At 44.6% G+C, this 27,977-nt stretch overlaps 1 long non-coding RNA gene across 1 annotated transcript in view; it reads left to right on the forward strand.

The window, feature by feature from the left end:
• The window catches only part of LOC135208443 (uncharacterized), a 100,398-nt gene that overhangs the window by 2,199 nt on the left and 70,222 nt on the right, over positions 1-27,977 (forward strand). The window contains exon 2 of the long non-coding RNA XR_010313164.1: positions 11,127-11,377. This is a non-coding gene — a long non-coding RNA (uncharacterized LOC135208443). The remainder of the gene's footprint in view (positions 1-11,126; positions 11,378-27,977) is intronic.

Consider the following 27,977-nt stretch of genomic DNA (forward strand, 5'->3'; position numbering starts at 1 on the left):
TATCAAAGCTCGGCTTATGGGATCTTCTGAGGTGAAACCTTTGTTTCCTTCTATTACTTTAATCTCTCTGATGAGTGCTCCTTCTATTACCCTCGTATGACTGATTTTATTGCTTATATATATATAAGCCTACTGTTTTTGAAATCCATCCTGTGGTCATTTTCCCAACAATGCATAGCTATAGCACTCCCCTAAGAGCTAAGCTGTATACTGCCCTTCTGGGTTCTTGGATTTTAGTCCTTATTCCCCTTCCTGATTCCCCCACATATTTGTTTCCACAATTGCTGCAATTGATTATGTATAACCTCCCTACATCATCTGTATTTTACTAGCTTATTGGAAGAAGAACTGCAGGGGAGGGGGCGTGTAGTGTTAATGTTTGAAGGATCTCCTCTCACTTTGGAGGGTGGTACCCTTGGATGCAAGAGGAATATCCTTATTTTCTTAATCATATTTTCTTTCTATTGCAGGCTAAGAGTGGTGACAGTTAATTACAGCAGTAGATGGTTGGATATCTCTTTGTGTTGGCTGTCCTAACCTTGGAATTGTACCTGTAACTCGTAGCATGCTGTGATATTGGTCCTTTAGTTTGTGTACTGTTCCCCTGCTAAAATTCTTAATATTTTGTCGCTGTTATCCTGGAGTTTTGTCACTGGACAATGCCTTCGGGGCTGTCTTCTGTGGTTAGTGTCATGTACGTGGTACCTATCTCTCCAGTCGGAGCCACTCTTCAGCAGGTTGCGGACTTTCTCATCTTCCTTTGCTGAGAGAAGCGCCTCTCCGTCTCAGCTGTAAAAGGCTATAGGGCCACAGTAGGCCTAGTCTTGAAGTGAAGCTGAAGGGTATTGATATCTCTTCCTCCTTCGAGATATTATTACTCATGAGGAGCTTCGAAAAGTCTTGCCCACCCAGGGATCTCAGGACTCCTGTGTGGGATGTGACTCTCGTGTTGCAGAGCCTGACTTGTGCACCATATGAGCCCCGTAGAGAGTCATCAGACTCTTACCCTTGACAGTTTTCTTGCTAAACCTGGCATCAGCAAAGAGAGTTGGCGAACTTCATGATCTTTCCTTCAACGTAAAACACCCAAAGGGATGAGGATTGGTTATACACGATTTTGTCCCAGATTTCGTAGTGAAGACTCAGAACCCTTTGGTCCCTGATGCTAGGTTCGAGTCTTTCACCATCCCCTCCCTGTGTGACTTTGTTGGTGATCTAGACGAGATACTGCTTTGTCCTGTTAGAGCGCTTAGACACTGTCTGAAGAAGACTCAACATCTCCGGCCTGAGTGTCGACGACTCTTTGTTAGCACCACAGATCTCAAGAAAGTGTCCAAGAACACTATTTCTTGCTGGGCTTAGTGAGACGATCAGGAAGACGTACTCTGCTGCTGGTGGAGACAAAACCTGTACACTTCGTCCAAGAGCTCATGAGGTCAGGAGCATTTCCCCATCCTCACATTCCATAAGAACCTGTTGGTTTAACAGGTTTTGAAGGCTATGGTCTGGACATGCCAGACCACCTTCACTTCTCATTTCCTTTAGGATATTGCCCCAGAAGCCCTTGGACACATTATCTTTGGGACAAGGGGGGGCTGCTCAACAAATTTTGTAGTTTACCCAGATCCTGTAACAGGACAAAGTTGCATCTTGCCTCATTGTACAGTGTGAATGATAATGTCTGTGGAGTGACTGGCTCTCCTTCATCTCTATCATCCTACTCTTTTCCTTCAGACAGAGATTATATGGACCATTACTTGGGTCTGGCGGCCAATGAAGGTAAGACACTAGAGTGACCTATGTATTTTCTTTGACTAGATTAGAAGCAATATCCTCCCCTTCCCTTTATAAGGCAGGGAAGCGAACTATGACATAAGACAAACCCAATGCTTGTACATATTTGCCTTAGTGTTTCTGACATTGTGGTTCTTTGCTTTCTCATAAGGGAGATATGCACATACTCCTCCCTTATGAGTAACCCAGAAGACTGACTCTGATCTCGCAGTTCGTAACTCCGATCAGATGCCAGTGGCTGGATTTCCTTCCTCACTCTTACGACCGGGAAGAAAATCTCAGGTGTGCTGAAAACACCTGTCGGTTCATAGAGACTCCCTCCGATTCCTCTCACTAATCAGTGAGTCTTCCTATTATAAAGGACTGAGGGTTTGTATATTGAACTCTACAAACCTGAGGTCCTTTACACTAACTGCCAATCTCATGCCACCCCTCGATTTGCTACTTGAGCCTGAAGCAAATTGGAATGTTTACATCTGGTCAGGAGGGACTCCCAACTACTGGACCGGTTGTTAACTACCGAACTACCTTGTTTGAAAGATTTCAGTGGCCGTGTCCAGGGTATACTTTAAGTAATTCCTATTGTAAAGGACCTCAGGTTTATATAGTTAGGAAAATACAATTTACTTTCAAAAATTGTGATTTTCATGTATGACACTTACCGGCAGGTATATTTATAGCTAGTTATTCTCTGTTCGCATGGCAGAATTTTCAAAACTCGGGCAACCGCTAGATCACTTGGTAGTTCAGGTGATCGCCACCCCGCTCCCGTGGGCGCTGGTGCTCGGAATCATTCCCATTTTCGTCAGATTTTTTTTCTGCCACTGAACCGGCAAACATCGTTGTGGTTCCCTGCTAGAATTCGAAACTCGTTAGCTGACTTTCGCTGTACTTGGATGGTTTATTGGGTATCGTATTGGAAAGTTGGATTGGCAATCGCGATTGGAAGTTATTAGAATGTCTGATTCTGGTATAGTATTTCGAGTGTGTATGAAAGAAGGGTGTAAGGTGAGACTACCGAAAGCTTCGGTAGACCCTCACACACTATGTAAGAGTGTAGAGAGGTTTTGTGTACTTGGGACAATAGATGTAATGATGTGAAAGTTTAAATGAGAAAGAATGGAAGACTTTCACCAAATATGTTGAGAGACTTGAAAAGGATAGAGTAAGAAGATCGGTGTCTCGGAGTGAGAGGTCAGGTTCTTCTAGTAGGCCTTGAATAATTCTGTTATTTCTCCCCCTTCTTCCCAAGTAGAAGTTGTTAATCCTTCTCCTCAGGTCTCTCCTCGCGCCCGCTGCTGTTTCTGAGGATACTAATATTGTGAAAGTGTTTGCCGCCCTTTGCGTCAATGGGCGATCAGATTCAGCGTCTTACAGACAAAGTGGGACGATTGAAAGTGTCAGTGTAGTGGAGGGGGCGGCTGATCGTCTCACTCGTGCTCCTAGACCTAGACCTCTGCCAAGCTCCCAGACCCAAGGGGAAGGAAGGCATGTCGACAGTCGAAGGGAGGCGAGAGGGGTTCCCTTACGATCAGTCGTCCCTTCAGGCAGTCCTGTTGCGTCCCAGGCTGCAGCAGTGCGCCATAGAAAGGCGACACTGGGAAGTGTCTTTCCTCGACAGATAGTGCTGCGTCAGGCAGGTATGGACGTTATGCGGAAGTTTCGCGTCCTCTGAAGAGGACGCATAGACCTACGTCTTCTCAAGATGAGCGTTACCCGCAAGAACAGTGGAGTAGTCCCGAGATTTTCTCTTCTAGTGATGAGGAAGAGGTGGTTCCGATTAAAAGGAGGAGATCCTTTAAGTCAAGGACAAGACGCAAGACCTCATGTGTACGACGTTTCTCGGGATAGGAGCTCTCCTTCGGAATACGGAGCAGTCTCTCCGATATCTTCCCCTTATCGTAGAACTCAAGATCGAGTTTCTCGTGTTGAGGATCCGTCTCGTCTTTGTTCTCCGCTTGCTCAGACTTCACGCCAGGAAGCAGAGACTAGGAACTTCCTTGAAGAGATGCAAGGAAGGTTAGCCGATTGGTTAAATCGTGGGGAACATCGGAACTTCCTCCTACAAGGCGTAAGGACGCATCTCTCCCAGTCAAGTCGTCTAAGAGACGCATGATGGTTGGCCGCCTTCTCGTCAAGCTTCGGAGTCGGGTCGGTAGGACGCAAGTTACGGGAGCAGGACGCAGGAACGCAAGTTAAGAGAACAGGAAGCAGGACGCAAGTTTTCGGAGCAGGACGCAGGACGCAAGCTTCCGGAACAGGACGCAGGACGCACCTCGGAGCTCAGAAGGACGCAGGACGCAGGCGGCAGGAGCAGGTTTCTTCACGTGAGGTTGGAGAAGATTTTCTGCAGCAAGACCTGGGTTTACAGGATGTGTCTTCGGCAGAAGAGGAAATAGAAGACTTTAGAATCTGAGGAAGAAAAAAGAAGATGAAGCACCTTCTTCAGATTATAAGAAATTGACGAATTGCCTTCTTTCACTTTTTGGAGGGATTTTCAGCCTGCAGCTCCGACATCACCCCTTTCTCAATTCTCCAAGAATAAAACTCCGAAGAAGTCCTCGTTTTTGAAGATGAAGTTTTCGATTACGGCTAAGAAGGCTCTTCAAAGAATGATACGTGGTTGAAGGAAAACAAGAGGGAAGCGGGCAAGACTGTGTTCTCTTCCCTCCTGCCAAATTGGCATCGAAGTCCGGAATTTGGTATGCGACAGGGGAAATCTCGGCCTGGGAGTGCCTGCCTCCTCCCAGGGGGATTTTTCCAACATTGTGACAGTTCCCGCAGACATGCCTTGAATTCGGCCAAAGTGTGGTGGTCTCCATCAGAATTAGATCATCTCTTGAAAAGGGATTTTCCGGACCTTCGAGGTTTTTAATTTTCGGATTGGTCCTTGGGAGCTCTGGGACGAACAGTGGAAGATAATGAAGCAACGGCTTCTCAACTCCCAAGCAGTATTATGTCAGCATGGACAAAGCCTTAAGGGATGGAGCGAATGAATTGGCATCTCTTTTTCACCGCAGGAGTTTTAAAGAAAGGTCACTCCTATGCTCTTTTGCTGCTAAGGGCGTTTCTAACGCCCAGAAATCGAATTGCTTTTTCCCCACTTCGGAGCATTGTTTCCTGCGGATATTATCAAGGATATTTTCGCTTTCCCTAACTCAGAAGGCGACGCCAGGATCTGTTAACTTCCTCGGTAAGGAAATTTTTTACCCAACAAGGTAGTTAAGAAGACTCCTAAGGAATCAAGGCAAGCTAGTCAGCCCTTTCGAGGCAAGTCCTTTTCTCGTCCGGCCTTCAGAGCAGAAGAGCTCCGTCCAAGAGGGGTTCGAAACCCAGTACTAAACAATGAACAGCAAGTCCTTCAGACTCATAGGTGCCAGACTCCAGAAGTTTTGGGAGATTTGGCAAGAAAAGGGAGCAGATCCTTGGGTAATCAAGGTGGCCAAAGAAGGTTACAAGATCCCTTTTCTAAAGAGACCGCCTCTTGCGACATCGCCAAGAGAGCTGGGAGCTCACTACAGCGATCCAGGGGAAACAAGAAGCACTACAAGAACAAGTTCTTTCTATGCTCAAGAAAGGAGCAATAGAACCTGTTTCTGGATCACTTATCTCCGGGATTTACAACCGGCTGTTTTTAGTAGCAAAATCCTCGGGGGGATGGAGACCAGTACTGGACGTAAGTCAACTCAATTTATTTGTGGAGAAAACAAAATTACGATGGAGACGACCGATTCAGTACTGGCAGCGGTAAGTCCAGGGGACTGGATGGTCACCCTGGACTTCAAGACGCATATTTTCATATCCAATTCATGCAAGATACAGGAAGTACCTGAGATTTGTGATCCAGAACAGGGTTTTTCAGTTCAAAGCCCTCTGTTTTGGACTGTGCGACAGCCCCACAAGTTTTTACAAGAGTGATGGCGAGCGTGGCGAGTGGCTACACATTCTAGGAATAAGAGTGTCTCTATACCTGGACGATTGGCTCATAAGAGCCCAATCAAGAAAGCAATGTCTGGAGGACTTAGAAATGACGTAACATTAACGAAAGAGTTAGGGTTGATGGTGAAACTTAGAAAAGTTCGAATATGAACCCCAGTCAGGAACTAGTTTATTTGGGGATTCTGATCTCCTCAGTGACTTTTCGGGCTTTTCCGTCTCCCAGACAAGATCTGTGCATCCGGAAAGTGCAAGCCTTTCTAGAGAAAGAAACAATGTTCAGCACGAGAGTGGATGAGCTTACTGGGGACACTCTCGTCCCTGGAACGGTTCGTTTCTCTAGGAAGGCTTCACATGAGACCCCTACAAATATTTTTTGAACCAAGTCTGGCCAAGAAAATCGCAACCAGATTCCTTCCTGTTTCGAATTCCTCGCAAGATCAAAGAGGAGTTAAAGTGGCTAACTCGGGGAAGTTAGCAAAAGGGAGCGTCTCTCCAGCAAAAGAACCCAGACCATGTATTGTTCTCAGACGCATCGGACGCAGGTCTGGGGAGCGACTCTCGACTTCAAGAAGTCTCAGGTCGTTGGAGCAAGGAGGAAACGGCCTTGGCATATAAACAGGAAGGAACTGATGGCGATTTTCTTGGCCTTGAAGGAGTTCAAACGCGGTGATTCGCAACAAGGTGGTACAAGTCAACGCGGACAATACCACAGCTCTGGCGTAACATCCGCAAACAAGGAGGGACACATTCAATCTCTCTTTGCAAGTTGGCGGAGGAGATCCTTCTTTGGGCAGAGAAGGAAACGTAACCCTTCTCACCAGATTCATTCAAGGGGAGAAGAATGTTAGAGCGGACCTGTTGAGCAGGGAAGGTCAACTTCTATCAACAGAATGGACGCTTCATTTAGAAGTATGCCAGAGTCTGTGGAAATTATGGGGTCACCCAGTGGTAGACTTGTTTGCGACAGCAATGACGAAGAGATTGACGACGTATTGCTCTCCAGTCCCAGACCGTCAAGCAGTCGCAGTAGACGCCTTTCTTCTAGATTGGACGGGGCTAGACGTCTACGCCTTTCCCCCGTTCAAGATATTAGGGAAGGTTTGAAGAAATTCAGGGAGAGTCAAGGGACAAGAATGACTCTCATAGCTCCATACTGGCCGGCCCGAGATTGGTTCACAGAGGTACTGGAATGGACAATAGATGTACCAAGGACACTTCCAGCAAGAGTAGATCTACTCAACAGCTCACTTCAACAGGTACACAAGAACACCCTCGCTCTGGGTCTGACTGCGTTCAGACTATCGAAAGACTTGTCAGAGCGAGGGGGTTTTCTGAGAGGCGGCCAGAGCGGTGGCCGGAGCTAGAAGAGCCTCTACTATTAAGTTGTACCAGGCGAAGGGGGGTGGGGAATCTTTCGCAAGTGGTGCAAGAGTCGGAAGATTTCTTCATCCAGTACCTCTGTGACCCAAATTGCCGATTTCCTTTTATACTTAAAAGAAGGAAATAAAATTGTCAACTCAGACGATTAAAGGGTATCGGAGTATGTTGGCTTCTGTATTTAGACATAGAGGTCTAGATATTACAAAATAAATCTAGATCTGAGAGACCTCATAAGGTTCCTTTGCAACAAGGAAGGAGCCCCAATACAGAGCGCCTTCCTGGAATCTCGATGTGGTCCTGAAATTTTTAGGAACTAGTAAGTTTGAACCGATGGATCAAGCTTCGTTGAGAGATATCACAAAAAAGACCATCTTTTTGGTGGCATTGGCCACAGCTAAAAGGGTGAGTGAGCTGCAAGCAATTAGCAAACATATTGGTTGGAAACATGACAAAGCGGTTTGCTCTTTTCAGGAGGGGTTCTTAGCCAAGAACGAGAATCCAGCATCCATGGCCAAGGTCATTTGAAATTATGGGTCTTTCAGATCTAGTAGGACAGAACAAGAGATAGTTCTTTGTCCAGTAAGGGCATTGCGCTATATTTGGATAAAAACCAGTAAGATTAGAGGAACTTCAGAATCACTGTGGTGCTCTGTGAAGGACCCTAGCAGAGCAATGACCAAAATGCTATTGCCTTTTTCCTTAGGGAACTAATTAAAGAATCTCATATGTTATGCCAAGAAGAAAATTTCGGCATCCTTAAGGTTAAGGCACACGAAGTGAGAGCAGTAGCTACTTCGTTGGCTTTTAAAAAAGAATATGGCCCTCAAAGATATCATTGAACGACGTTTTGGAGGACTAATTCAGTGTTTGCAAGTCATTACCTTAGAAACGTCAAAACAACGTTTGACAATTGTCAAACGTTGGGTCCATATGTATCCTCAGGAGCAGTATTGGGCAAAGGATTTTCCACCCCAATAACTTACTAACATGCTAGGTATTTTAATGAAGTGGTGTTGTTTTTACGGTTGTCTAAGAGGGTGATTTCCTCTTCAGTCTGTGAAGTGTAGTGTGTTAGGTTAGTGTTGTGTGTGGTTCAGGTGGTCTAACTTATCCTAGCATGAATGCCCGTGGTAAGAGAGGGCTAGGGTTTCCTTGTCAACAAATTGGTCCCGTCCAGTTGTCAGGACCCTTGTATTTAGCTTCATCAACTAATAGGTCACGTCCTAGTTGGAAGCTACTAAGGCTTAGCAGGCTAAGAGGCAGGAATGCTGAAGTCAGCTACCTTAGCAGGTAAGGAATCTAAGAGTATTTTAAATTTTTAAAAATTTTAAAACTCTTACAATGTTGCTGGTCTTTTGGTATAGAGGTCTAGATCTGGGATCTAATCAGGAGATCAGTGACTTGATTAAATCACTCAACACTGCTAAATAAAGTAAGTTTAGTTCAGTTGCCTGGAACTTGGACGTTGTCCACAAGTGGCTATCAGGTCCTCATTTTGAGCCCCTTTGTATGATTTCCTTAAGGGATTTAATAAGGAAGACTTCCATGTTGCTTTGGCTATAGCCAGAAGAGTCGGTGATCTGCAAGCCATTGAAAAGAGAGTCTGCTTTTCCCAGGGAGATGCAGTTAGCTCATTCAAATTGGATTTTATGGCCAAGAATAGAGAATCCATTTAAGCCCTGGCCCCATTTTTTCATCATCAAGAATTTGATGGAAATTCTTGGACCAGAGGAAGAGGAGAGAACTCTGTTCTGTAAGGGTATTGAGGTACTATCTAGAGAGCAGAGAGAATCAGAGGTCCCTGTAAACTTCTGGTTTTTGTGAAAGGTCCCTCTAGACTGCTTTCAAAGAACGCAGTGTACAGTGGACCCCCCGTATTTGCGTTCTCCAGATTCGCGGACTCACACATTCGCGGATTTCTCTTGGGAACGTTTCCCTGCATTATTCACGGAAAATTCGTGCATTCGTGGTATTTTTCTATGATAAATATCCACAAATTCCTGGTTTTTTTGATGAATTTCATCATAAAATGCACTTTTTGTGATAAAACTATTAAAAAAACCATGTAGGAAGATTTTTAGTGAGTTTTTCTTGAGTTTTAACTAACAAAATAGGCTGTTTTTAGCATTTTTATAGGGGTTCCAAACATTCGCGGGTTCTAACTATTCACGGGGGGGTCTGGTACGCATCCCCCGCGAATACGGGGGGGACCACTGTACTGTTCTTTTTGAGAGACATTATCTCAGGGTCGCACCCAAGAATTCAAGAGGACCTTTTATATCAGTTTTTAAAGTGAAAGCCCACAAAGTTAGAGTGGCCATCTCATCTTTGGCTTTTAAGCATAATGTCTATTGCAGCGATTCTTCAATCAACTTTTTGGAAATGTAAATCAGTGTTTGTTATGCATTATGTATTTACGAGATATAAAAACCATGTATGAGAATTTCAGTACCCTGGGTCCGTTGTCTGTGGCTGGCATGGTATTGAGGGAGGAAGTGTAGGACTTATGCTCCTATCCTACCACTTCTTCGCCTTGAATTTAGGCTGTCGAGTTTTTGGGAGCCTGGGGGTACTACGTACCTAGAGTACCCACCAGTTTTCATTTTGATGGTTGGGTAGTGGTTTTTAATTTGGTGTACGTAACAGCAATGTCTGGTTGCCTGTATGTTGGTACTGTGCCCAGGGCAAGGGCACCTTTTAAGGTTTTGCTAGCCATAGGATGACTCCTTGATCTGAATAACTTGCACTATTACTTTACAGTGATCAGAATACCTCTTCATCTACATAGCTCCCACTATGATTAAGGTGAGCACCAACCAAAGGCAGTCTCTACCTGCAGGAGCTCTCTTACCAGGTAAGGTTACAACCAGCATTTTTCCTTCCCTATTTTCAGAATTTTACCTCAAAGCATTTTATGGAGTAAATTTTGTCCATGCATCCCACCTCCTGTTAACTTGGGATTCAGCTATATTATTACTACATAAGTTAGTTATATAAACTTACCAAGTAATTACAGAATTGGAGCCCTCCCTCCTCCCCTCTCATGGACATAGGCCACAAACAAATTGAGCTCTTCAGCTGTGTTGTTCCTATTAGTCCCTGCATTTTGTTACCTACACTTATACTTAAACTTTAGCGCATTACTGCCAATTTAAAATTTTAAGCTGCTGCATATATTAGAGACATTAGCTATGTAATTACTTGGTAAATATGTGTAGTATATATATATATATATATATATATTATATATATATATACGTATATGTATATATATACATATATATATATATATATGATATATATATATATACATATAATATATATATACGTATATATATAATATATATAATATATATATATATATATATATATATATATATATATATATATATACGATATATATATTATATATATATATATATGATATATATATATACATATATATATCTGATATATATATATATATATATATATATATAATATAATCTATATATATATATAATATATCTATATATATATATATAATAATATATATATATATATAGATTATATATTATATATATATATATATTATATTATACCGGATATATATATATATATGTTTTATATATAATATATAATATTCTATATATATATAATATATATTAGATATATATATTATATATATATATATTATATATAATTTAATAATACTAGTATATAATATATATATATATATATTATTATATATATATATTATTATATATAACTTATATATTAACCTTATTTTATTATAAAAATGTAATTTTCCTTTAAAAAGAAAGAGTTATCTACATACTTTGAACAGAAATGTAGGACTGTATAAAGCACTGGTCTGTTTATGGTAGAATCATGTTAAATCTTAAATTTTGACTTGTTAGTGTTTTAAAACTTTTACTCTTAACTTCTTTGCCATGTTTAACTATAGTACTGCTATGAATTAAACTTCTTTGCCATGTTTAACTCTACTACTGTAATTTACTTTTTTTTTTCAGGGTGACTGGACCACAGTTAGCAATAACAGCTTTTCTGGGTATTCTTGGTGGTGTGTATATATGGAAACCACTCTTACTTAGATATAAATCAGAAAACCCCAAATCAGAATCCTTGCAATCCAAGTGAAGGACATATTAAATACAAAAATAATTTTCAAGTCTTTGAAAAGTGAAATGGATGTACTTCGAAATGCCTGGAACTTTCCAATCCTGAAGTCAGGATTGGCAGTATCGTTTGTTATTATTTTTGGGTAAGTTATAAATTGTATTTGAATCAAGATACTAACCATTCCTTATCAGAGCAGTTACCTGGACATTTTAAGGATGGGCCATCAAAAAATTAAGTACTACTAACACTTGAAGTTCAAGGTGAATAACTAATGCTCCTAAAGTGATCAAGGGTATTCCTCAACTCTGTCACCCCTCCAAGTCCAACTAGACCCCTAAAACCTTAGGTTCCGTGTTTTGAGGAAGTCGTAGGAGGTACAGCTACACATTTAGTCCCGTATTTCCCTATGTACCTTTGTTGCTGTCCCTTCCAATGAAATATGCATATGTTAGCCTTTGATATTTCATTTGTAGTGCTCTGAGTGATTCCTTATATTCAACATAGTAAAAATGGATGTATGTACAGTGGACCCCCATATTCGCGTTCTTGAAATTTGCTGACTCACCAATTTGCAGATTTCTCTTTGGACCATATCTACTCATTTTTGGTGGGAAACTTGCCTATTTACTGTATTTTTCATTGAGAAATATTCACAAATTACTGTTTTTATTGTAGTGTCTTACCGAACAATTATAGAGCCGTGATTTCCACGAGCGGCAGGATACTAAATTCAAATTTAGCGCGTCGGCGTCGCCAACACTGGTGGTGATGACGTCATCTCCCTCCACTCGCGGGAGAACCAGGTACAACTGCCCAGGTGAATCCAATTCTTTTCCTGCCGGCGTCCGGTGAACATCGGTGGTCGGTGCGGTTGGATGACTTTCCTTCGCTTTTTTTCTTGTGGATTTGATCTTCGGAATTGGTGAAGTACTCTTTTTTTGGCGTTGTTTGTTATTTGCTTTTTATTTAGGCGTTGCCATGTCGGATTCTAGTCCGTCGGGAGTTAGGTTTTGCATCTCAGGATGTAAAACTAGATTATCCAAGTTAGAGTATGATTCTCACACTAAATGTGTTAAGTGTAGGGGACAGGTTTGTTCAGCAGATCGAACATGTAACGAGTGTAGTGATTGGACTGATTCTCAATGGAAGTTTTTTAGTTCATACTCGGAGAAATTAGCTAAAGACAGAATTAGAAAAGCAGCGCTTAGGGAAAGTAGACTTAGCTCTGCTTCGTCTTGCGATGTTCCTTCTGTTTCTCCTCAAATTGTTATGTCTCCTTTAACTACACCTCCTATTCCTCCTACTAATCCCACTTCTCCGGCTTCCCGTGTAGTTTCTTCCGACACCATTGCCAGTCTGGAATCGAGGTTAGATCAGAAATTTTCGGTACTAGCGAATACGGTTTTGCAACTTGGTAATTCAGTTAAGACGTTTTTGGAGAAAGCGGCTTCAGGTAAGAGTGTAGTTGAGGGTGCGTCTGTCTGTCCTGACACGTCCTCCTAGACAAAGGTCACTGTCCAGCTCCCCCGCACCGGGGAGAAGACATACCGGAAGTCCAAGGGAGTCGATCGGGATTTGCCCACAGACAGGCGCCTCTCTTGTTGAGCCTGTTGCGCCTCAACAGGGCTCGGTTAAGCGTTGGAAAGGTGTTGCGGTCAGACGCCTTTCGAATGATTCAAGCGATTCGTCTCCGGTCGCGCGGCGCTCTTGGCGAGATTCGCCCATTTCGCATCCCTTAAAGAGGCGTTCAGGCGCCGATTCTTCGCCTCCTCCAGTCAAGCGGTATAAGGAGCCTGAGAGTAGGGTTGCGCCGCGGCCGTTAGCGGCTCATTCGTCGCCTCAATCTGTGCCTTTTTCGGCTCCATCTACTAGTAGAGATTGTGGTTTTAGCGCTGTAGCTCGCCAGTTCTAAGGGTGGTTTCTTTAGGTGGCGGCTTTTTCGTCTGTTACGCCTGATGCGCCTGTTTCGCCTCGAATTTCGGCGGCTCCGAGCGAGGCGCAAGTAGTTTTCCGCCTCCTGCTGAACATTTAGGCTCTTCCAAGCCTACGTTAATGTTTTTGATTCGTCTCTGGCGCCTTTGCGCAAGCAGTTAGAGATGTTAACCAACTGGATGAATGAGTCCAAGGGTGGTTCGAAAACCTTCAGATCCGGTTGTAGTTCCGTCTACTTCTTCGGCGGTATCGGAGAATGAAGAAGAAGTAGAGGAGGAGGATTCACATCACCTCTCGTGTTATTCACGTCTCCTTAGTTTTCTTCTGGTATCTTATCCAGATTATTTTGAGAAAGCTGCTCCGCGCTCCCCAACTTCGACTTTTTTGATGAGGAGGAAACTTCAGACCCTCTCCTCCCAAAACTTGTTCTATCTAAAGCGGTTAGACATTCGTTGAAAGAGACTGAGAAATGGATGTCTATGAAAAGAGACTTAGGGAAGGCTCTTTTTGCTTACCCTCCCTCTAAGTTGCTTCGTAAGAGGTATAGGTTTTATGTAACTGGGGAAGCTCCTTCTCTGGGAGTTTCTGCCTCCTCCCAGGGAGACTTCTCCAGTTTAATCGACTCCTCTAGAAGATCTGCTTTCGCCGCAGCGAAAGTTTTCTTTACAGCGCCGGAGTTGGACCACGTTGTAAAGAATCAATTTAAACTTTTGGAAGTCTTTAGCTTCCTTGATTGGACTATTGGCGCTTTAGCGGCCAAGATCGAAGACTGTCCGGTTCTCTTTCTCAGAGTTAGCGGAGGATTGGATTGGTGTTCTGTCCTGTGCGGACAAATCCATTAGGGATGGATGTGATGAGTTAGCTTCGCTCATCGCCTTTGGTACCCTTAAGAAAAGGCAACTTTGGTGCTCCTTTGCTTCTAAAAGGGTTACTTCCCAACAGAAGTCTGCTCTCTTGTTTGCTCCTTTTGTGTGAAAGATAACCTCTTTCCAGACGATGTAGTGTGGTCAATTTCGTCTGCGCTAGATAAGAAATCTACTTCGGATTTACTGGCACAGTCTACTAAGAGACCTAAAGCTCCTGTGGAGACTGTTCCTTCGGTTTCTCCTCTGGCCCAAGTGCCTTTTCGAGGGAGAAAACCCAAGCGCTTCTTTCGGCCGAAGTCGAATTTGCGACCTCAGTCTAAGGCCTCGGCCAAGGTTAACAAACCTTCCAAATGAAAGCTCGGTTCTTCATGCACCAGTGGGAGCCAGGCTGGCTCTGTTTTGGGAGGAATGGGTAAAACAGAGGAGCAGAAGCCTGGGTAGTGCAAGTACTCAAGTTCGGCTATCGTATTCCTCTCGTTTCACCTCCCTCGCTCTCACCTGTGCCAATTCCATTCCAGGCATACTCTCCGGGCTCAGACAAATTTCTGGCGCTAGCCGCAGAAGTGGAAGCGCTTGTTCTCAAAGAGCGATAGAACAGATAGAAGGGGATTTTCCTCCAGGCTTTTACAATCGCCTTTTTGTAGTTCCCACGTCATCAGGGGGCTGGAGGCCGGTTTTGGATGTGAGCGCCCGGAACCTTGCATGTCCAGAAAACAAAATTTCATATGGAGACCACTCGGTCGGTTCTGGAGTCCATCAGACAGGGGGATTGGATGGTCTCTCTGGACATGCAAGACGCTTATTTTCACATTCCGATACATCGCGAATCTCGGAAGTACCTGAGGTTCATGTTCGAAGGCAAGGTGTTTCAGTTTCGGGCGCTTTGCTTCGGACTAGCGACCGCTCCTCAAGTTTTCACCAGGGTTCTATCCCCGATAGGAAGCTGGCTGCACATATTAGGAGTAAGAATCTCCCTCTATCTGGACGATTGGCTTCTCCGGTCGGAATCAGAGAGTCGGTGCATGAAGGACCTTGGAACAACTCTGGATCTTGCCAGAAAGTTAGGAATTCTGGTCAACAAACAGAAGTCCCAGTTGGTTCCATCTCAGAGCATCCTTTATTTGGGATGATTCTGAATGCCTCAAGTTTTTCGGGCTTTTCTGTCCCCGAAGAGGGTTCAAGGCTGTCTGGAGGACAGTTCAGGAGTTCTTGGACAAAAAGGTAAGTTCTGCCAATCAGTGGATGAAGGCGGCATTCCTGGCAAATTGACGTCAGTGGAAAATTTGTGACGTGGGGAAGACTGCACATGAGACCTCTGCAGTTTTTCCTGAGAGCCTCTTGGTGCAGGAAGACACAACCAGACTCGATTACCTTTCCTGTCACAGATCAAATAAAAGAGGACCTAAGGTGGTGGCTCTCTCGAGCAAGGTTGGAAGAAGGGTTAGATTTACGACCTATCCTCCCGAACCTACAGTTCTTTTCCGATGCATCGGACACAGGTTGGGGAGCCCTACTGGGAAATCAACGGACTTCAGGAGCTTGGTCGGAGAAGGAGAAGAAGTTCCACATAAATGTAAAGGAACTGTTAGCAATTTTCTTGGGGCTCAGACAGTTTCGGAGCTTAGTAGAAGGTCGAGTAGTGGCAGTGCATTCCGACAACTCCACGGCTCTCTCGTACGTGCGGAAACGGGGGGACTCAGTCTTTCTCTCTGTACGAAGTAGCCAAGGATCTCCTCCTGTGGTCAAACGAAGCGAAGGTTCAGCTAGTCCCGAGATTTGTTCCGGGAAAGATGAACGTCCTGGCGGACGAGTTAAGTCGTCAACAGCAAGTGTTACCTCTGGAGTGGACTTTGGACAACAAGATTTGTCAGAAACTTTGGCGCCTTTGGGGACGACCGTCAATAGACCTGTTCGCGACATCAAGGAACAACCGTCTTCCTCTCTTTTGTTCTCCAGTTCCCAGATCCTCTAGCTTGGTCGGTGGACGCAATGCTGTTGGATTGGTCGGGTCTGGAAGCTTATGCATTCCCTCCGTTCGGTCTAATAAGAGAGGTGCTGAACAAGCTCATGTCCGGCCCACAGCAATGTAACACTAACGTTAATCGCTCCCTTTTGGCCCAGAAAGAGTGGTTCCCGGACCTTCTCCAGTTGTTAGTAGACTTCCCCAGACTTCTTCCTCCAGAGAAGTGGCTTCTCAAACAACTCACTTCAAGAGGTTCCACCAAAACTTGTCCGCTCTAGCTCTGACAGGGTTCAGACTGTCCGGAATCTTGTCAGAGCGAAAGGATTTTCAAGAAGAGCTGCAGAAGCTATCGCTCGTTGTAGGAGAGAGTCTTCTAACAAACTCTATCAAGGGAAGTGGAGAATCTTCAGAGAGTGGTGTAGAAGTGCTAAAGTCTCTACTTCTGCGACCTCTTTAACAGAAATAGCAGATTTTCTTCTATTTCTTAGGAACTCTAAGAAACTGGCTCCTTCGACGATCAGAGGATATAGAGCCATGCTCTCTTCGGTTTTTCGACATCGAGGTTTGGATATTTCCTCCAATTCAGATCTGTCGGACCTCATTAGGCTTTCGAAACCACTAAGCTCCCGCAAGATACAGTGGCTTGGAACTTAGATGTGGTGCTTAAGTTCCTCATGGGGCCACCGTTTGAGCCTTTGAAGTCGGCTTCACTCAGGAACTTGACTAAGAAGGCACTCTTTCTTATTGCACTAGCTTCTGCTAAGCGTGTCAGCGAATTGCACGCTATAGACAAAAGAGTCGGTTTCTCTCAAGGCAATGCTGTATTTTCGGTATCTTTGACCTTTCTAGCCAAAAATGAGAATCCTTCTAATCCTTGGCCGAGGAGTTTTGTGGTAAGGAACTTATCTGATTTGGTTGGACATGAGGAGGAAGAAAGGCTCTTATGTCCAGTCAGGCTATTAAGCAGTATCTGTTTGCCACTAAGGGTATTAGAGGACAATCTTCTAAGCTCTGGACCTCGGTTCAAAATCCCTCTCGTCCTCTTTCTAAGAATGCTATATCGTTCTTTATTAGAGAGCTTATCAGGGAAGCTCACTCGCAGTCCGAGAACGACAATCTTTCCGTTCTGAGAGTTAAAGCTCACGAGGTTAGAGCAGTGGCAACTTCTTTAGCATTCAGAAAGAATTTATCTTTAGCTTCGATTCTTCAGAGCACGTTCTGGAGATCGAATTCGGTTTTTTGCGAGTCATTATCTCAAAGAGATAGAAACGGTTTTCGAGAATTGTAAAACGTTAGGTCCGGTGGCGGTTTCTGGCATGGTGTTGGGAGAAACGGCACAGGGGTCGTCACCTCTATGCTAACTTTTCACCTTGAATAGGTTGTCGAGTTCAAGGGAAGCTGGGGGTACTGAGTACCTGGGATACTCACCAGTCTGTTAGGTCAGATTTTACAATGGTTGGGTATATATGTTTTTAAATCTGGTGTTGGTGACAAATGTTTTGTATAATTGAATTTCTGGTCTTAGCCCAGGGTCAAGGGCAAATCCTTTGTTGTTACTATCCTCCGTCAGTCAGCCTTGACTCGCTTGAACTACGGAAGGATTCCACTCCTGTAGAGGCTAACTTTGGTCAAATTCCAATTCCTCTACAATAGTAAGAAGAGCACCGACCAGAGGCAGTAACAGTCTGCTGTAGCTCTCTTACAAGGTAAGGTACAACAGACACCTTGAGTGTTTACTGGTATTGCAATAAATGTAACCATTTAAAAATACTAGTGGTCCACTGAATCCCACCTTCCCATAAATGTGTAATCAGCTCTATAATTGTTCGGTAAGACACTACAATAAAATGAAATTTTCATTATTAAAATGAAGTTTTATTGTATACTTACCGAACAATTATGATTATACCCACCCTCCTCCCCTTAGGTGGACGGACGGGCAGAAAGAATTGGATTCACCTGGGCAGTTGTACCTGGTTCTCCCGCGAGTGGAGGGAGATGACGTCATCACCACCAGTGTTGGCGACGCCGACGCGCTAAATTTGAATTTAGTATCCTGCCGCTCGTGGAAATCACGGCTCTATAATTGTTCGGTAAGTATACAATAAAACTTCATTTTAATAATGAAAATTTCATATTTTCATATAAATTTGTGATTAAATGCACAGCATTTTTAGAGTGTTTTCTTTTGTTTGAACTCTCAAAATAGGCAGTTATAAGTATTTTGAGAGGGTTCTAAGTATTCACAAATTCTAGCTATTCATGGGGGAGTCTGTTACACATCCCCCACGAATACCGGGGGTTCAATGTAGTTTCTGGGTTCGACCTGTGTCTGCCGGTGAAAAATCCCTGTAGCTCATTTTTCAAGTATAAATATATCCTAAATATACCAGAGAAAAAGCTTACATGGTATGCTGAAGTTACTACCCTCAGCGCGAGCACCCCAAGGGGTGTCGGTATAAGTAAAGGGGCGTAGTGGAAGCCACTATTCTCAGATCCTCTGCCACTTAGAAGATTCCCTCTCCAAAACCCCTCTACGGTGGGAGCCGTTACAAGCGTCACCTGCCTCACCTTCCACTTGCTACTACTACTAATACCCACGTGTGTAGCTTATTCTTGTATTAGCAATCTGTGTGCGTACTTCACTTCGGTTTCGCTCCCAGGATTTTCGCCCTTTTTTCGTTATGGCAACAGCAGATCTCCCTACTACACCTAAGTTGAGTACTCCAATTTACGTGTTTATGATTTTTATGATTGAAATGTTCCCATAAATCGCCTTTGGCCCCTCAGAATAGTATTGTGGCCGCTGTCGGCTGTGCCGCCATTTTGGGAGCGTCATCAGAGCGCTTGGGTTTTTCCAGCACACGATAACTGTGCAAATTCCGTCGGCCCCTCAGCTGTCTACCTCTTCAGCTATAGTGACCTCCCCGGTCTTTAACCCTACCTATGAAGCGAGAGATCTCTTTCGCTCCTATAGCAGGCATGCCGAAAGTAGCCGGGCCAGAGGTGGTCCCCCGACTACGAGGCGGATCAAGAGGTAGAGGCTTCCGTGGAGGCAGAGGCAACAGACCTGCACCCAACCAGTGAGAGCCCGCAGGTAGGAGGGAGGTTGTATCTATTCTGGGACCAATGGACCTTCAGTCCATGGGCCCACAGTATAGTCTCGAAAGGCTTGGGGTGGAGTTGGAAGAAAGGGCCTCCACCACCAGTCACCTTTTATCAAAAGCCTACGGTGGACCTGATAGACTATACCAAGGACCTCCTCCAGAAGAAAGCCATAAAGAAAGTGGGGCGCATAAAATTCCAAGGACGTCTGTTCAGTGTCCCCAAGAAGGACTCAGGCAAAAGAAGAGTGATTCTGGACTTGTCCCGTCTCAACTCGTACATTCGCTGCGACAAGTTCTGCATGCTGACCATCTCGCAGGTACGGACCTTACTTCCCCGTGGGGCCGTCACCACCTCTATCGATCTTACAGACGCCTACTATCATGTTCCGATAGCAAGGAACTTCTCTCCGTACCTAGGCTTCAAACTAGGAAAGCAGGCTTACTCATTCAGAGTCATGCCGTTCGGGCTCAACATTGCGCCCAGAATATTTACCAAACTAGGAGAGACGATAGTGCAAGTACTAAGAACGAGAGGCATTTTGTTAGTAGCCTGCCTACCTAGACGACTGGCTCATTTGGGCAGCCAGTGTCGAAGAATGCCACAAGTCAACATCCAAGGTGATGGAATTTCTGGAATCCCTGGGATTCCAGATAAACAAGGAGAAATCCAGGCTCACCCCAGCTTCTCGTTTCCAGTGGCTGGGAATCCAGTGGGATCTGAACAGACACGAGCTATCTCTCCCACTCAAAAAGGCAAAAGAAATAGCAAAAGCCACGAAGCGGTTTCTAAAAAACAAGGAAGCTTCTCGGCGGGCCCAAGAAAGGATTCTAGGTTCGCTGCAGTTTGCATCCGTGACGGACGTCCTGTTAAAGACCAGATTGAAGGATATCAATCTAATCTGGAGAACAAGAGCCAATATCAAACTCAGAGACAAGATCTCGGTGATTCCACCTATCCTGACAAAGAGGCTCCGTCCATGGACGGAACACTGGAACCTGACCAAGTCAGTACCTCTGCAATTCCCTCCTCCGTCTCTAACTATCCACACGGACGCATCTCTTAAGTGGATGGGGAGGGTATTCCCAGCACAAGAAGGTGCAAGGAATAATGGTTGGAAACATTCCGCCAGTTCCATATCAACATCCTGGAAGCAATGGCAGTGTTCTTGACCCTGAAACGTCTGTCTCCGGCCAAGAAGAAGCATATAAGACTATTCTCAGACAGTCTAGTAGTAGTCCACTGCATAAACAGAGGCGGCTCCACGTCAAGCAAGTTGAATCACGTATTGCTGGCGATTTTCTTGCTGGCAGATAAGAATCAATGGCACCTATCAGCAGTTCACCTAGCAGGAGTAAGAAATGTTATCGCAGACTCACTGTCCAGGACAACTCCGCTGGAATCGGAGTGGTAACTGGACGTGGATTCGTTCCGGTGGATTGGCAATCAAATTCAGGGTCTTCAAATAGACCTTTTTGCCACGGAAGCCAACCACAAACTACCCTGCTATGTGACTCCCAACCTAGACCCACTAGCTTTCGCCACGGATGCAATGTCCGTAGAGTGGAACAACTGGCAGAAAATCTACCTATTTCCACCAGTGAATCTTCTGATGAAGGTCTTACACAAACTGAGATCCTTCACAGGCCAAGTAGCTCCAGTGGCACCCAACTGGCCAAAAAGCAACTGGTATCCACTTCTTCTAGAACTGAATCTCAGGCCCACACGGATCCCCCGTCCGGAACTGACGCAGGTAGTACAAACCCAGACTGTTTCAGCTTTCTCAAGAATTCTGAGTGCCCTAACTTTATGGACTTCATGAAGTTTGCGGCTCAGAAGGACGCTATTATTGATCCTTTAAACATCCTATTCATTGAATCAGATAAGAGGGATTCAACTGTCAAACAATACGATTCAGCAGTTAAGAAGTTAGGATTCGGATGCCCATGAGATGACCACAGATTTGGCCATCTCATTTTTTAGATCTCTTTTTGAGAAAGGTGTAGCCGCCAGTACCATTACTACGATAAAATCAGCATTACGAAAAATTATCCTGATAGGTTTTAATATTAAGCTATCAGATGCGTACTTCTCTTCGATTCCAAGAGCATGCGCCCGCTTGAGACCAGCAGACCGCCCCCAGACGGTCTCTTGGTTCTTGAATGATGTCCTTAAACTTGCCTCAGACTCTAACAATGAGTCATGCCCATATTTAACCCTTCTTAGGAAGACCTTATTTTTAATGCCCCTGGCCTCAGGCGCCAGAATATCTGAACTCTCGGCTCTCTCCAGGAATCCAGGCCATTTTGAATTCCTCCCGTCAGGTGAAGTCCTGCTATCAGCCGATCGGCAATTTCTGGCTAAGAACGAGGACCCACAGAACAGGTGGACTCCTTGGAAAATTCTCCCTCTCATGCAGGATGCATCATTGTGTCCGGTTAATACTCTGAAATCCTTCCTAGCCAGGACTTCCCAAAAGACTTCAGGCCCTCTGTTTATTAGAGAGAAAGGTGGACAATTTCTCTGAAAGGTATTAGACAGCAAATACTATACTTTATTAAACAAGCCAATCCGGATTCAGTCCTACATGTCCATGACATCCGAGCAGTGGCTACCTTCATTAACTACTTTCAAAACATGAACTTTGAGGACCTGAAGAAGTATACGGGTTGGAAATCTCCAGCAGTATTTAAACGCCACTATCTCAAAAACATAGAGGCCCTTAAATTCTCAACAGTGGAGGAGGGAAGTATAGTGTCCCCTGAATAATTGTGTTTTATACATTCAACTTACCTGTCAGATATATACATAGCTATTACTCCGTCGTCCGACAGAAATTCGTTTTCTAATTCATATTTTTTCTGTCGCTTGGAATGTAAACAACGTTTGCAGTTCCTCCTGATGGATTTTCGTGTTTCATCGCCATCGATCGTCTGGGCTAATTTTTATAGGGAAGTAATGGATCTTTGGTTCGGCATACGCTTTTGTTAACTTTTAGAATTTTTTGATAAAATTAACTTCGAAAATTTAGAAGATTAGTGACGTGTAACTACCGAAGTTTTCGGTAGACACTCATCCACTTTCACGAAAGTGAATTACTTATTCTTTCATGAAAGGGAATTACTTATATTTATTCATTAATACAAATAAGTGTTAGTGTTTGATTGAGGAAATGTATATCTTTCTTCCTAGTTGGGGAAGTCAGAAAGTAACTATCCTTTAGAAGCTTTATTAGCTCTTGTGTTAACGAGCAATTATAGTAGTAACAGTACTAGTAGTTGTTGCATCCTCATCACCTTCTTACTCCGCAGAATCTACAATATCATATTTGCAAATTGTAGACTTTGGATATATTTCAAATGCGAACTCTTAGAACGTAAGAAGTGAATATAGTGTTCCCCCATTACAATGGAGGGTGCGTCTGATCGGCTCTGTCTCGCTCTCAGGTCTAGACCTCTTCCAAGCTCTCAAGCCCAGAGGAGAAGGAATGTCGAAAACCGTAAGGAGGTTTCAGAGAATCCCCACCGGTCAGGCGTCCCCTTGGCAGGTTCTGTAGAGCGTCCCAGACTGCCAGGGATAGCCATTGGAAAGGCATCCTAAAACAGTGTTTCTCCCTTTTTATGCCTACGGTTCCTCGATGGATAGAAGAACTTCAAATGAATGAAATTGGCGAAGATCCTCGTATAATGCCTTCTGGTAGAATTATTCAAAATGAGAATGACATTAATCGATCCACCTTTCGGAATCAGGCGACGATTTAGCGCCTTCTAATATTAGAGATCATTCGATAACTTTTGTGATAAAGTCATTGTTCGAACATTTTTTTTTTCGCAACTAGACGAGAGCGCTATCCCATGGGGGTATGAAATTGTTATTTCAACATAAGATTCCCCATCGGTGCATTTTTAGATATAAATCTATTATGATGAGAACGATTTAGATTGTTTGTCAATCGAATGAATTATATGGATCTCGTTGAGTGATAAAGCATATATGTAGACTTTTTTAAGCTTCTAGCTCCTACCACGCTTAGGACAAATCGCCTTAGGACTACGGTATGGCAAGGCATAGACACATACCGAAATTTATGCTATAATGGTCAAGTGAAATCCTTACAAAATTTCCTAAATTAATACGGTTTACCTTAATGTAACAATATTATAGAGGATTCTATTACGCTAGAGTATGAGTTATATGATGCTATCGTGTCTTCGAGAAGTGATCGGAGAAGCATATCTTTATTGGTGGATTGAGAGTAGGATAGAACATTTTTCTTCGTGTTAGAAGAGGTTTCCATGAATTATCAGTACCCTTCTAGGACTTTCCTAGGAAGGAATAGGTTTAAAAGAATTGTTTAGACAACACCTATTTAGTTTCTAGACTTGTCGAAGTCTCGTTAGCTTAATTATGCTTATATAAAAACTTCCTGAAGTTTGATAATAATTTATAAGATTCCTTTATTTAATGGAGTAACTGGCAACTCTGGAAAGGGAAGGCCAGACTGCTTTCGCTTTGAATGAAGACCAACTCAGTCGCAGTACCTTCTTGTTCTCAGTCGTGAGAGGTCGTTTACAGCTCTCTCTCCTGCGGAATGGGATAACTAACCGTATCTCTTCCCTACAATCGTGGTCTTAGCCTCGGATTGAGGGAATGCTGAAGCTATCATAAATAAAATGTTGTCTGCCTTTTGTTAGGAATCTTTCAATAAGAAGGATATTACAACCTTTCAATGCTGTTTACCGTAGGTAACATGATTAAAGGATTCTAATGCAGCAGAACATGATATTATTTAATCCACTCATACTTACGAAAGCATGACTTATTAGAATACATACTTAGTGAGAAGAGAGATGTAATAGAGATTCACTTCAAGACTACGGTATGGTTAAGTCTTTCGAGAAAGGACACAACCGTATTTAGAATCGGATATTGCGCAGAAGTTGTATGAGTCGGATGGGAAACATTCTTTTAGTGGGAAATGGTTTCCCTGAATGGATTATACTACGTATATAAAAGTTTTTCATAATAAAAACGGAATTAACATATGAAAGGATGTCGGGTACCATAAAGACACAGATGTTCTGGCACATAACATAAAGATAATTAGTAGGAGGCGCCAGCCTGGCGCAGATGCGCCACCCTGGCGCAAGTTGCGCCACCCTTGCGCAAGTTGCGCCACCCTGGCGCAAGTTGCGCCACCCTGGCGCAAATTGCGCCAGCTTGGTGCAATAAGCCTAGAGCACCATCCAAAATATTTCTCGTTTGAGCGAGTTATTAAACAAAAGCAATGCAAGAATTTGCGAGTCCGTGAGAACCTCGATCGACGATAATAACTGTTAAAGTATGTCTAACATTTATTGCAAAGAGTTGTGAGAACCTGCGAGAAGTCTTCTTCATAGATCTCTTAGCAAGAAGAAGACGAACAGTCTTCCTGTAGACTGCTTCCTTTTCCTCAAACCATGCCATAAGGAATCATAAGCGCCAGCCAGACGCCTGGCTCTAACTAGAAAATAATTAGTTAATAGATATACCTTAGAGCAAATTATGCTTTCCTACATAGAGCTGGGAAGTTACTCAGTCCCTCACACTGGAGTGGTCCTTCTCGTTCAGGAAAAAAGGGGGGGGGATACGGAAGAATTAACCGAGGAAAGAATAATTCCCCTTCCGATATACTCGTATTAGAGGAAAATTGAGAAGAAACATCCAACTATGGAAGTACTGTAGAATTATAGGATTCTTACAGCACCTCTTCTTATTTTGATATCGAGATTTCCTGACCAAGGTTGCAAGTAATAGGCCATAAAGGCTCCAGCCAGGCTTTAACCAGGCGATAGGCGCCAACCAGGCGCGAGCACCAGCTAGGCGCGAGGCGCCAGCCAGGCGCGAGGCGTCAGCCAGGCGCGAGCGCCAGGCTTTAACCAGGCGATAGGCGCCAACCAGGCGTGAGTGCCAGCCAGGCGCGAGGCGTCAGCCAGGCGCGACCGCCAGCCAGGCGCGAAGCGCCAGCCAGGCGCAAGACATCAGGATCTCCAATTTTCATACAATCAACTTACCTGTCAGATATATACATAGCTAAGACTCCGTCGTCCCCGACAGAAATTCAAATTTCGCGCCACTCGCTACAGGTAGGTCAGGTGATCTACCGGCCTGCCCTGGGTGGCAGGACTAGGAACCATTCCCGTTTTCTACTCATATATTTTCTGTCGCCGGTGGTATCAACATCGTTGCTGCCACCTCTTGACTGGAATTCGCTTTTCTAAGCAATTGATCATCTTTTTGTGGACTTTTGGTGACGTACCTGGATCGTTGTTTTGGCATTCGCTACTGTGGACTGGATTTGGACTTGCTTTTGATTTTTTCTTCAGAATGTCTGATTCAAGTGTTTGTGTGAGAATGTGTGTGAATGTAGGCTGCAAGGTGAGGATACCGAAAGCTTCGGTTGATCCTCACACTGTATGTCGCAAATGTAGGGGTTTTTGATTGTTCTATTTCTAACACCTGTCATGAGTGTGAAAGGTTGAATGTTGAGGAATGGAAGACTCTAACTTCTTACTTGAAGAAGTTAGAAAGGGATAGAGTCAGAAGGGCTGCATCTAAGATGGCGGGTAGTTGTACAAGGCCTATTGAGCCTTTGGATAATTCTAACTCTTCTCTTAATTATGATTCTGTATCAGGACCCTCACTGGCCTGTACATTCAGGATTCAGCTTCGGAAATTGCTGAACTGAAGGCTACGCTTCACAGGATGAGATCCGAAATGGCTACCATAAAAGGTAAGGATTGTGAAAGTGATTTTAGTGAAGTGAGTGTCCCCAGTGTTGTGGAGGGGGCGTCTGACCGTCTCTGCGACGCTCCCAGGCCTAGACCTCTTCCAAGCTCCCAAGCCCAGAGGAGAAGGAAAGTCGAAAGCCGTACGGAGGTTGTGGAGAATTCCCCCCGGTCAGGCGTCCCTTCAGCAGGTGCTGTTTATAGACAGCCTGCTCAGGACCGCTATCGAAAAAGCGTCCTCAGAGAGTGCTTCTCTTCGTCCGCTTCTCCCTCTCCTAAACGAGGGTGGAAGGATTCGGACTTGTCCAGGCCCCTGAAAAGGCACTGGAGAGATCCTGGTTTGGATTCAAGCCCAGAACGCTTTTCGGAAGAAGAGCCTCCTTCTATCAAGAAGGCGAAGAGGGTTTCGCCGTCCCATGATGGGGGCAACACGCCTTCGAGGTCTCCCTCTCCCGTTCAAGAAGACGCAGGAGAAGCGTCCAAAAGGATCATTTTGGCGGTACAGGAACAGCTTTCCGCCCAAATAGTAGGAGTCCTTTCGAAGGATCCTCCTCGTAAGAAAGACGTCAGACTGCCGGTCTAGAAGACTCGTCTTCCTTCTCCCACCAGGAGTGAGGCTCCTGTGAGACGTGAGTCTTTTGAGATCTCAGATAGAGACTCATGGGAAGATCTGGATTCGACAGACAAGCGCGTAGCAACAGCCAAGCGCGAGGCGTCCTACAGACGAGAAGCGTCCTCTAAGAGAGAGTCAGACAAGCGAGAAACGCATTACAGACGAGAGGATTCTCCCAGATGGGATACGTCTGCCAGATCAGTAGCTTCAGCCGAGCGCGGGAGTAAACAAACAGTCGTGAGCATTCATCCAAGCGTGAGGCTCCAGAAAAGCATCTGTCACGCAAGGATGGGACTTCAGGAAGACGCGAGACTTCAACAAGGCACGAGGCGTCAGTCAGGCGAGAGACTTTTGAGAGGCGCGAGGCACCAGTCAGGCGCGAGGCGCCAGCCAAGCGCGGAAGAGTCAGTCAGGCGCGAGACGCCAGCCAAGCGCGAGGATCTTGCCAGGCGCGAGGCGCCAGCCAAGCGCGAGGAGTCAGCCAGGCGCGAGACGCCAGCCAAGCGCGAGGCGCCAGCCAGGCGCGAGGCGCCAGCCAAGTACGAAGAGCCAGTCAAGCATAGGAGCTCTTTACACTCTCTTAGCCCCTCTCCTATTAGGAGTTTTGTCCCCAGTAGAGAGAATTGTTGGACAAGAAGACCCGGAACGAGAAGTGGCCTCTCCTACTGATCCGATTATGGAAGAAGAATCAGAGGACGAGTCTCACAGTAAGGAAGGACTGTCGAACTACAAAGTCTTGACAGCTCTCCTTCTCCAGGAATACGGAGATGCATTGATCCCTGCCGCTCCTCCTTCGCCTCGTTCACTGTTTTCATGCTCGAAGACTCCGAAATCGTCGGCGTTCGTGAGATGAGACCGACGATTTCTATGAAGAGAGCTCTGCAATCGCTGGATAAACTGGATGCTTACTAGGAAGGAGCTAGTAAGGACAGTCTTTTGCATGCCTCCCCCTAGACTGACCGGCAAGAGAGGGATTTGGTACCAGACTGGGAGAATATGGGTCTCACTCTCCCTGCTTCAGCTGAAGTGACTTTTCCAGTCTGGTAGACGCATCCAGGAGACATAGCCTTCACACGGCTAAGATTACTTGGGGCCTTTCAGAGTTGGATCATCTCCTCAAGGGACTTTTTCACATTCTAGAAGTCTTTAACTTCCTAGATTGGTCCCTTGGGGTGATGTCCAAGAAGGCTCATGCCCCTGAAGGGCTAGAACCGGATGTACTCCTAGCAATTTTGTCATGTATTGACAAGGCGGTGCCAAGACGGCTCAGGGGAAGTTTCTTCCTTGTTTGGAGCAGGTCTCTTGAAGAAGAGATCTGTGTTTAGCGCTTTCTTGACGAAAGCAGTATCACACTCACAAAGAGCAGCTTTGTTATTCGCCCCTAGGTCTGATTTTCTGTTCCCGTCACAGTTGGTGAAGGATATTTCCCGATCGCTGACGGAGAAAGCGACTCAAGATCTTCTCCTGCAATCGTCCAGGAAGAAGAGACCAGTAAT

The sequence above is a fragment of the Macrobrachium nipponense genome, chromosome 35 (assembly GCF_015104395.2).
Source record: "Macrobrachium nipponense isolate FS-2020 chromosome 35, ASM1510439v2, whole genome shotgun sequence".
In the NCBI taxonomy this organism is placed as follows: Eukaryota; Metazoa; Arthropoda; class Malacostraca; order Decapoda; family Palaemonidae; genus Macrobrachium; species Macrobrachium nipponense.